Source organism: Mustela erminea, chromosome X (assembly GCF_009829155.1).
Source record: "Mustela erminea isolate mMusErm1 chromosome X, mMusErm1.Pri, whole genome shotgun sequence".
Lineage (NCBI taxonomy): Eukaryota > Metazoa > Chordata > Mammalia > Carnivora > Mustelidae > Mustela > Mustela erminea.
In genome coordinates this window covers 40,217,597-40,228,262 of record NC_045635.1, presented here as the reverse complement: position 1 = coordinate 40,228,262, position 10,666 = coordinate 40,217,597, and positions in this window count along the sequence as shown.

Genomic DNA, 10,666 nt, shown 5'->3' with positions numbered 1-10,666 from the left:
GGACCCTGAGATCACGACCTGAGCCGAAGGCAAAGGCTTAACCCACTGAGCCACCCAGGCAGCCCCCACAGTATCATTTTAGTCAGTGGTTCATTTTAATCTCTATTTTATTTGTTTATTTTTATTTTTATATTTGCTTATTTGAGAGAGAGAGTGGGAACAGCAGGGAGGGAGAGGGAGAATCAGACACTCTGCTGAGCAGGACCCTGGGAGTATGACCTGAGCAGAAGGCCGTCCCCACCCTGGTGCCCCCCAGTCAGTGGTTTAAAACAACCAGCATTTAGTTGAGCTCTTGATTCTGTAAATAGGATGCTCTACTGATTGAGCCAGGCAAGTGCCCTAACATATTTTATTTCTCTTTTTTTAAAACTTCTAAAAAAATTTTTATTTTTTCAGTGTTCCAGAATTCATTGTTTATGTACCACACCCAGTGCTCCATGCAATACATGCCCTCCCTAATACCCACCACCAGGCTCACCCAACACCCCCCCCCCCAACCCTCAATTTGTTTCTCAGAGTTCACGGTCTCTTTATGGTTTGTCTCCCCCTCCGATTTCCCCCAATTCCCTTCTCCTCTCCTCCCGGTGTCCTCTGTGTTATTCCTTATGCTCCACAAGTAAGTGAGACCATGTGATAATTGACTCTCTTCAGGCTGGCCTGGGGTTCTTCACACTGTGGGGTGGCAGGGTCCTAAGACTGCTGGGTGGGGTGGGGCGGGGGTGGTGGTGGTGGGCACACAAAGCTTCTTGTGGCCTCCACTTGCAAGTGCCACAAGGTTACTTCCATTAGCCGAAACAAGTCGCGAAGCCAGCCTTGATCCAGGAGGTGGCGAAATAGATTCTACCTCTTGAAGGGAGAGTGTCATGTTGAAAGGAGCACACGTAGAGGAAGATAATTGCAGCCATTTTTTTTTCAAGTAATCTACTGCATTTGCCTGGGAGCAGGGAGGTGGGATCTGTGACTTAGGTCACCAGCAGGGAAGACAGCTTTGACCTCAGGTGCACCTAATTGCATCTAAGAGGAGTCTGGCTAAGATTGTCCCATGTTTGCCAGCATCCTCCTTTGATTCTCCCGCGGACTCCTCTGTCTTAACCTTTTAGCCAAAGCATATTTAAGACAGCCTCAGTTTCTTTCTGGCCTTGATGAGATACCATTGATGCTGTAGGTAGGGGGAGTTGCTCTAAAGTGCTGGAGAATGGAGAAACCTCTCTCTCCTCCTCATTCTGAAAACTGCTATGGATACTCTCGGGCATGGGGGACCCTCCCGTTAGGACGCACGCTTTAGTGTTTGCCATTGATTTGTCCTGGGCATCCAATTTAAAAGGCACTTTGGGTGGGGGAAGGAGAATGTCAGGAAATGAAAAGGGATCTGACTGATGAGGGTTGTTCCATCTGTGTTCTCTCTCTCACCGTGGGTGAAAAGTGAAGATCTTGTATTGAGAAACAGTAGTAGTTGACCCAATCTTAATGTGTGTGTACTTTCCCAGCTGTTACAAACTGTTCAGAGTAAAAACCTGAATTTAAGTGTTTCTCATTTACTACTTATTCAAGGATTCTTTGTAAGGACTAACATACGTTGAGAGAAGTAAGGTTACAGTACACATGCAGGAGCTTGGTTGGAATATACATATATGAAGTGTATACTGGTAAATATCCTCAGAAAAACGCACCTGAGGTGACCCCGACTTCCAGAGGTAGTAGAATAACCTTGGATCAGTTTGAGTTTCTCCAGAACATTGTTTTAGTACAAATTGGTATTTTTTTAAAGATTTTTTAAATTTATTTGACAGAGATCACAAGTAGGCAGAGAGGCAGGCAGAGAGAGAGGGAGAAGCAGGCTCCCCGCTGAGCAGAGAGCCCGATGTGGGGCTTGATCCCAGGACCCTGGGATCATGACCTGAGCCAAAGGCAGAGGCTTTACCCCACTGAGCCACCCAGATGCCCCCAAATTGGTATGTTTTAGTAGAGCTGGTAGAAGAAGTAAAAAAAACTCAGGGTGCCTGGGTGGCTCAGTCGTTAAGTGTCTGCCTTCAGCTCAGGTCATAATCTCAGGGTCCTGGGATCGAGTCCCTCATTGGGCTCCCTGCTTGGCAGGAAGCCTGCTTCTCCCTCTCCCACTCTTATTTGTGTTCCCTCGCTGTGTCTAGTCTTTTAACAAAAAGAAAAAAAAGAACACAGATCTAAGATTTTCCTCCTTCAAGCCCATTTCTACTGATCCTAGAGATGCAGGTGAGCTGTGAAGTGACCAAAAGGCATAAAATAGGAGGCACTTGAAGGGCCTTAATATCTGTTATGACCTCTTAATTACCTTTTTACATGTTTGCCTCCTGCCTTGTGCCATTCCTAGATTGCCCACTGACAAAGAGGCATGAAACAGTCACAGCCCGAGTGATCCTCTGTCAAAATAATAGATGTATTAGTATTTATGGGTGAAAATAGAGCTTTTTTTAAAAAAGATTTTATTTATTAGAGAGAGCATGAGAGGGGAGAAGGTCAGAGGGAGACACAAACTCCCCTTGGACTCTAGGATCATGACCTGAGCTGAAGGCAGTCACTTAACCCACTGAGCCACCCAGCCTCCCCAGAACTTTCACTTACATTAACAAACACCTTCTTAACATTTTTTCTTATGGCATGCTTTTCCTTTTATTTTGTAGAGAACGAAAGAATGTAGTTCAGATCTCACTGTACACTATTTATAGATCAGTTTCTTAACTGAATCTCTGTATTGTCTTTGCTGCTGGTTTAAAATAACATAAATTCAAATGGCCATAGTTATATTTAGAAGACCATGACTAGTTTGAGTTAGAAAAATCAATATATATGTATATTTTTAAAGATTTTATTTATTTATTTGGCAGAGATCACAAGTAGGCAGAGAGGCAGACAGAGAAAGAGAGGAGGAAGCAGGCTCGCCACCGAGCAGAGAGCCCGATGCAGGGCTTGATCCCAGAACCCTGAGATCATGACCTGAGCTGAAGGCAGAGGCTTTAAACCACTGAAGCCACCCAGGCGCCCCAGAAAAATCAATATTTTTAACTATTCACAATTGAGCAAATTAAGGCATTTTGACAGATTGGAATAGGATTGAGAGAGCTTTGGCCAGTATTCATGTTTTGTTTTTCCAAGAGCTAGTCTGATAGCCTAGACAATAGTGTAAAATGTTTTATATACTGTATTGCTCACATGTTACATAAGGTAAATTCTCCTTTCCAGGTTATGTGTACTGATGTATAAATACATAGCCTATATGTACTCTGATTCTTGGGTAGAGGGAGAGCGACAGTGAGAGAGAGAACATACATCCTCCCGGGTAAGGTTAAAATACTAGCAAAAGCTGGACGGAAATCATGAGTGAGCATAGTAGAGCTGAGTTACTGAAACAGCCAGGTAGGACCAGTGACTTGAGTTTTATCAGGGATTATCAGTTAAGTATTTACATTGAAGAAAGTTATGATTGGGAAATGACTAGTAAATTCAAGGTGATAGTTTTTAGAAAAAGCCTCAGATACCCCATGGAATGGTGTTACAGGAATCCTATCGGCTTTTCGGTGGGGATTTAAAAACACACATTCAGATGGACTTGATGGTTCATCAGTCATTCTCCTGTCCTTTGAATACTAATCCCCACACTGGAAAATACTTGAACTGATTTGCTGGTTTTGTAAATAAACCTATTTTTGTCTCCAATGAATGATAGCAAAATTTTCTTCTTGTTAAGCCAACTGTCAATATTTTGGGTGTTCTGAAGGGAGGCTTGGGCACAGAGGTTGGGATCTGGGGCTGCAGATGCTGACTTGGAGAGTCTGGCAGCTCAGCTGTGTGTGTGTGTGTGTGTGTGTGTGGCGGGAGGAGGGTCTTGGACTGTGTTTTGACAATGAAAATAAACAAAACCATGACATGTATTTGAGCAGGAAAAGGTAATGGAGGAAAACAGTGGAGTCTTAACGAATTTCCAAAAGAGGAGGAGGTATGGCTGTTTTAGCTAATCACAGGGCCTCAGATGTAAATGGCAGGGGGTGTTTTTCCCCAGAACATGTGTGGGAAGCAAAAGGCCATGTGCACTCAGGGGACGGTCTGGTGATCAAGACTATGTAGAGGGTTAGGCGTTGTCTTTTCTTGACCTCTAGGGAGGGCCCTAGGCTATTTTCCTCCTTTATTTACCAGCATGTATGGTGTACTGGGCATGTTCTTACCCATGTTATGGAGAAAGGCCTCCAGACGTGCAGAACTAGCGTGACTGCTGGGGTTAAAGTGATAGCCCGTGGCCACACCTTTCTCTGCCTCTGTGACATGTTTTTCTGCTGTGCCTGCGAACATCAGGTTCACAGAGCGACCAGACTGTGTGTGTGTGTGTGTGTGTGTGTGTGTGTGTGTGTGTGTGTGTGTGTGAGCTCTTCCCAGTGGTGATGTTTGGGGCTCTGTACCTCTGAGGTCAGTGAGTGAGCTCCTGGTGTGTGGTATTTTCCATCACTATCTGTGAAAATGTATAGTCATTAAAATCAAAGCATTACACACATTTTATTAGATTTGACCTTGGACCGGCCTGGTGCGAGCATCGTAAGGATGCACTAGATGTTAGAAGGATGCTGTTAAGGTTTCCAGTCAGCTTCTAAAAAGCTGTGGGTGCTGGGCACATTATTAACTGCTCTGGGCTTCAGTTTTATCTTCTCTAACTTGAGAGTGGGACTGTTTACCTCTAAAGGCCCATCTTACTCTGCTACTCCATCAGTCTTAATGCCAGAATTGTGTCCCCCCCCCCCCCCGATTTCAGTAAACTCTACCGTAAAGCTACTACTGGGATTAAAAACTTTTTTTTTTAGAAATGCTATTTATTTACTTATTTTATTTGGAGAGAAAGAGAGCACACAAGCAGGGGGCAGGGGCAGAGGGAGAGAGAGAAGCAGATTCCCTGTTGATCAGGGAGCTAAGATCCCTGAGATCATGACCTGAGCTGAAGGCAGATGTGTAACTAACTGAGCCAGCCAGGTGCCCCTCTGCCTCCGGGGTTGATGTCTTTCATCAGTATTGGAAAATTCTTGGGGGCATTTCAGTGGCTCAGTCAGTTAAGCATCAGACTCTTGATTTCAGCTCAAGTCATGATCTCATGGTCATGAGATTAAGCCCTAAGTCAGCTCCACACTCAGTGGGGAGTCTACTTGAGATTCTCCCTTCTGCCCCTCCCCCCACTTTTATGCTCGCTCTCTCTAAAAATAAATCTCTTTTTTAGAGGTTTTATTAATTTATTTGACACAGAGTGAAAGCACAAGCAGGGGGAGCAGCAGGCAGAGGGAGAATCAGGCAGAGGGAGAAGCAGGCTCCTCACTGAGCAGGGAGCCCAATGCAGGGCTCAATCCCAGGACCCTGGGATCATGACATGAGCTGAAGGCAGATGCCCAAACATCTGAGCCAGCCACCCAGGCGCCCCTAAAAATAAATCTTTGAAAATTCCCAGCCATTGTCTCTTCAAATACTGCTACTGCCCTGTTCTATTTTCTTCTGGCTTTCCAGTTACATAGTCAGGAGACCTTTTCATGTTCCTTATGATCCTTTTTTTTTTCTTTTCCTTTTTCTATTTTTTAAAAAATTTTGATTTTTGGAGTGCCTGGGTGGCTCAGTGGGTTAATAAGCCTCTGCCTTCGGCTCGGGTCATGATCCCAGGGTCCTGGGATGGAGTCCCTCATCAGGCTCTCTGCCCAGCAGGGAGCCTGCTTCCCTTCCTCTCTCTCTCTCTCTACCTCTCTGCCTGCTTGTGATCTCTGTCTGTCAAATAAATAAATAAAATCTTTTTAAAAAATAAAATAAAAATTTTTGATCTTTTAAAATTTATTTTTAAGTAATCTCTATACCCATTGTGGGGCTCACAGGGTGGCATGGCATGCTCTATGAACTGAGCCAACCAGGTACCCCTCCATTTTCTATTTGGGCTTTAATAGTGGTTTTTTCTTATTAACTTTTATATTCTAAGTTTACTATATCTAGTCTGCTCTTAAACCCAACCCTGCTAATTGACCCATTTGAGTTATTTCAGAAAGTATATATTCTTGATTTATTTATATATATGTATATAATATATATGTATTAAAGTATTTTCTTCTTTTCTGACGTCCATTTGATTTTTTTTACATAGATTCTAGTTCCTTTGTGAAATTCTCCACCTTTCCATCCATTTCCTTTTTTTTCTCTTCATTTCTTTGACCAATTAGTCAATTATTTCAGAGGTTTCATCTGCTGAATCCCATTATCTGAATCATCTATGAGTCTGCGTCTGTTGTCTTTTTTCCTCTTGAATATTGATTACATTTTCTTGCATTTTTTCTAACGTCCTAATATTCTCATAATACTTAATTTTATAACAAGCAATTCTGTGTGAAAGAATTGTACTAGTTCTATACCACATCTTCCTCCACAGAGGCTTTCCTCCTTTTCCTGTTAGGTAAATGTTGTTAGGAGCTATCACCATTGTGCCATTGGGTGTTGAGCTGAGTTAAGGCCATGTTGCAGTTTTAGGAAGACTCTGTTCAGCTATGGCTGCCGGAGCTCCTCAGGCGCGGTTCTTCGGGGATTTTAATTGAAACCCTGGAACTAGAAGTTCTTTTGTCTTTTTGGTCCTGAAACACTGTGGGAGATTAAACTTAGCCCTTTGAGGGTCTTGACCTTAGCTTCCTGTTCCTTGATTTCAAATTCACGTGACTGTTTTTTTTTTTAAATGACTTTTTTTCTTCTTAAGATTTGATTTATTTGACAAAGAGAGAGAGATCACGAGGAAGCTGAGAGGCAGGCAGAGAGAGAGAGAGAGGGGGAAGCAGGCTCCCTGCTGAGCAGAGAGCCCGATGCAGGGCTCCATCCAGGACCCTGGGTTCATGACCTGAGCCGAAGGCAGAGGCTTTAACCCACTGAGCCACCCAGGCGCCCCTTACCGTGACTGTTTTGAGGAGAAACCTGGCTATATATTTGAGGGAACACTCTTTAGTAAAAACTTCATCCCCGAAACACTGTGAAACTGGATTCACTCTGCCTTTTAATAGCTTTTGGCCTAATATCTCAGTCTTCCTCTTATAGCTGCAGAACTGAACAAATGTGGGTATTTCCCATTTGTCACATTAGGCTGCATTAGCGTGTTCATCAAAAAGTTTCAACTCCCTTCTTTTCCTCAGTAGAAATCCTTTCTCTTGGCAAGTCTTAACCATGATGCTCTTAAGCGCCCTGAGGGAAGGTGAGATTTCTGCTCATCTCAGAAGGGTTCCTCTTCCTTTCACATTCTTGTCCTTGAATCTTTTTTGGTCTAACGGAAGCCTCATACTGTTTTTCTTCTGTGTAAAACATATAAGGTGGGATCTGCAGTTTCAGAATCTACATCATTTTCATGTCCTCATCTATTCTCCTTGTGGAGTCTTCCGTTGAAACATTCAACCTTTTTTTCAGCTTCGTGATAAAAGTAATTTTGGTAGTGAAGCACCTGCTGACGGATTATAATATTACCAAAGGAGGAAAATGGGACTACTTAGACAATATGGTCCTCTTCAAAATATTTTCATTTCATTTTTTTCATTTCTCAATTTCAATTTACTTAGAAAACACTTTTTAGGTAGAAGATGGTAATGGGGGGCGCCTGGGTGGCTCAGTGGGTTAAGCCGCTGCCTTCGGCTCGGGTCATGATCTCAGGGTCCTGGGATCGAGTCCCGCATCGGGCTCTCTGCTCAGCAGGGAGCCTGCTTCCTCCTCTTTCTGCCTGCCTCTCTGCCTGCTTGTGATCTCTCTTTGTCAAATAAATAAATAAAATCTTTAAAAAAAAAAAAAAAAGAAGATGGTAATGGAGGCACTTTCTGTTGATTTAAAGTTCTCTCAGGGGCACCTGGGTGGCTCATTGGGTTAAGCCTCTGCCTTCGGCTCAGGTCACGATCTCAGGGTCCTGGGATTGAGCCCGGAATTGGGCTCTCTGCTCAGCGGGGAGCCTGCTTCCCCCTCTCTGCCTGCCTCTCTGCCTATTTGTGATCTCTCTCTCTCTTTCTGTCGAATAAAATAAAATCTTAAAAATAAATAAAGTTCTCTCAGGCAGGTTCCTTATTGAACACACTTACTTCTCTTTTGTACTAAAATGAGGCATGACTCATTACACACCCTCCCATTTGTGAGGAGAATTTGCTCCAGAGAATTCTAGGACCATTAATAGGCAGCATCCATATGGTTTGCACGTGTGAAAAGGAGAGAATGAGCCCCTCACATTATTTAAATTGGAACCATTTCAGTGTTAAGGAGCAGTTCCGTTGTTAACTTTTCTTAGAAGCTGGGTAAGGCCTGGCCGGTGCCAAGAGCCCTAGGCCTGGTGGGAGCTCTGAGTTCTAGTATTGGCTTGGCCTCCCACAAGCCCCTGGTCCCAGGGGAGTCCTCCATTTTCTTAACCTGAGAGTTAGGACATTGGAACAGTTGAGTTCTAATCCTTGACCATCTCTGCCCTTTGGATTCCTAGCATTTATCATAAGGAAATTAAGGTTGGACTTGCATTTCAATGAACTGTTTGCTGGGGTCAGTTGAAAGAATAAAACCCTGCAAATTTCTTTAGATCCCTACATTTTCTCTGTTTGTGACCCCCAGTGGGAAATCTTAGATCTAGGACACAGTTTTTGTTTTTTAAAATTCTGTGTCTGAGTCCTGAGTCCCTGGATTCCAGTCCTGGGTTTGTCACTTATCTGCTCTGGGGCCTTGGGCATTTCACCAACCTGTAAGGCTCAGTTTCCTCAGCTGGAGAATGGATAGAAGAATACCTTAGCCGCAAAGAACACAAACGATGGATAATGTGATGGATAATGTGAAGGCGCTACAAAACCATCAGTTATCATTAGGACTGTAATGACACGTCCCTTGTCAGCAGTAACCATCTGTTTGTTGTGGCTGTCACTATCAAAAATGAGATGAAATCAGCCCAAGGGCATTTAAATTCTATACACCTTGACTTTTGTTCCCACTTAGCTCCCCCCTCCCCCCAACTTAGGGATGGGGTTAGGTAGCTGACACTGCAAAGGATAAGCTCTCTGCTTGAAACCATTTAAACGAAGAGCTAAAAGGGACAGAGGGATTATTCTAGCAAATCCCCCTCTTTGAAAGATGCCCTTTAAGAAGTTTAACTGACTTAGCAAAGGTAACAGAGCCGCTTGGAGGTAAAACCGCAACTAAGACGGACTGTTCTCTGTTTAAACCTTGACTTGTGCAATGACTTCTAGTGTTTTGGTGAGGGACCCAGATAAAGAGATTTCCTTTGCTTTTAAACATTAGGGTTCTCCATTTCTCTTCTCCTTAACCTTTTGATGTCATTGACGTCTCTCCTGCCTCACAGCCAGACCTCCCTTTCTCCCTTTCTGGTGGTGGCACCTCACCCCACTTACCCCCTCCGGAGAAGAGAGTCCCCCACCTCTCACCCAAAGCTGCCACCCCCCACCCACGTGTTCTCTGGATTCTGACTCCGTTTGCCTCTTCTGGGTTTTATTCGAAAAGTTACACTGTCCTGTCCCATATCGCCTTTCTTTCCCTTACTGTTGGTTCTTCTTGGCCTGCGAAGGTGCCCAAGGTTCTTATAGGATTTTTTTTTTAACTTCATCCTACAATACCACCACTTCTTTTCAATATTTGGCTACTAGAAGGAGAAATTGGTAAAGCAGAGTCACTCCTTTCTCAAGTTCCATTCATTCCTTTTCTTTTTATTCGGTTTTAAATAGTTGTGGTGATATGCCCATAATGTAAAATTTACCACGTTAACCACTTTTATGGATGTAATTTAGTCGTACTAAGTACCCTCACGGTGTTGGACCCCCATCACCAGCATCTTCCCCAGAACCCTTTTTGGCTTGCAAACTGGAAACTCTACCCACATGAAACACTAACTTCTCCCAGCTCCCTCCTCCCAGCCCCTGGCAACCACCGTCATTCTTTTTTTTTTTCTCCTATATTTTATTATTTATTTGATAGATCACAAGTAGGCAGAGGTGGGGGGAAGCAGGCTCCCTGCTGAGCAGAGAGCCCGACATGGGACTTGATCCCAGGACCCTGAGATCATGACCTCAGCTGAAGGCAGAGGCTTTAACCCACTGAACCACCCAGCTGCCCCAACCACCGTCATTCTTGATCTTCATGATTTTTCCATGCATTCCTTTTATAGTCTTGCATTAATGCCGTGACTGGTGCTTGGTGATAGCCCAGAGAAGTTCTCTGCCTCCTTCCCCTGCCTCTGTCTTGGCTTCTGCTCTGCCTCTTTCCCCATTTGTGGCAATGCAGTATTCTCTGCCTTCTCCTGGTAACAATTCACTGCCCAGCTCCTGGGCACCTTTTCTTCCATCTTTGGCCTCTGATCCCTTCTTAGAATCTAGGGTGGCTTCCTCCTCTCCTGATTTTGTAAATGGCTCTCTGCACTGCTGATTAGAAGCAGCCCGTAGGCACCTGCCTGTTCCACCCCTTTCTGTGCTCACCAGCCAACGTGGGCTTTTTCCTTACACCCTTGACAGGGTGCTGAGCCTCTGGGCCATCAGCCCCTTGCTTCTCTTTTCTTGCATACGCATTTAACCCAAATGCTTTTTTCAGTAAAGCCTCCACCCACAACCTTAGCTTTAGCTCCAGAAAACTTTGGAAGTTCTGATTTCAGTGTTAAGGGATTTCACCTTGTCACCCACCCCCC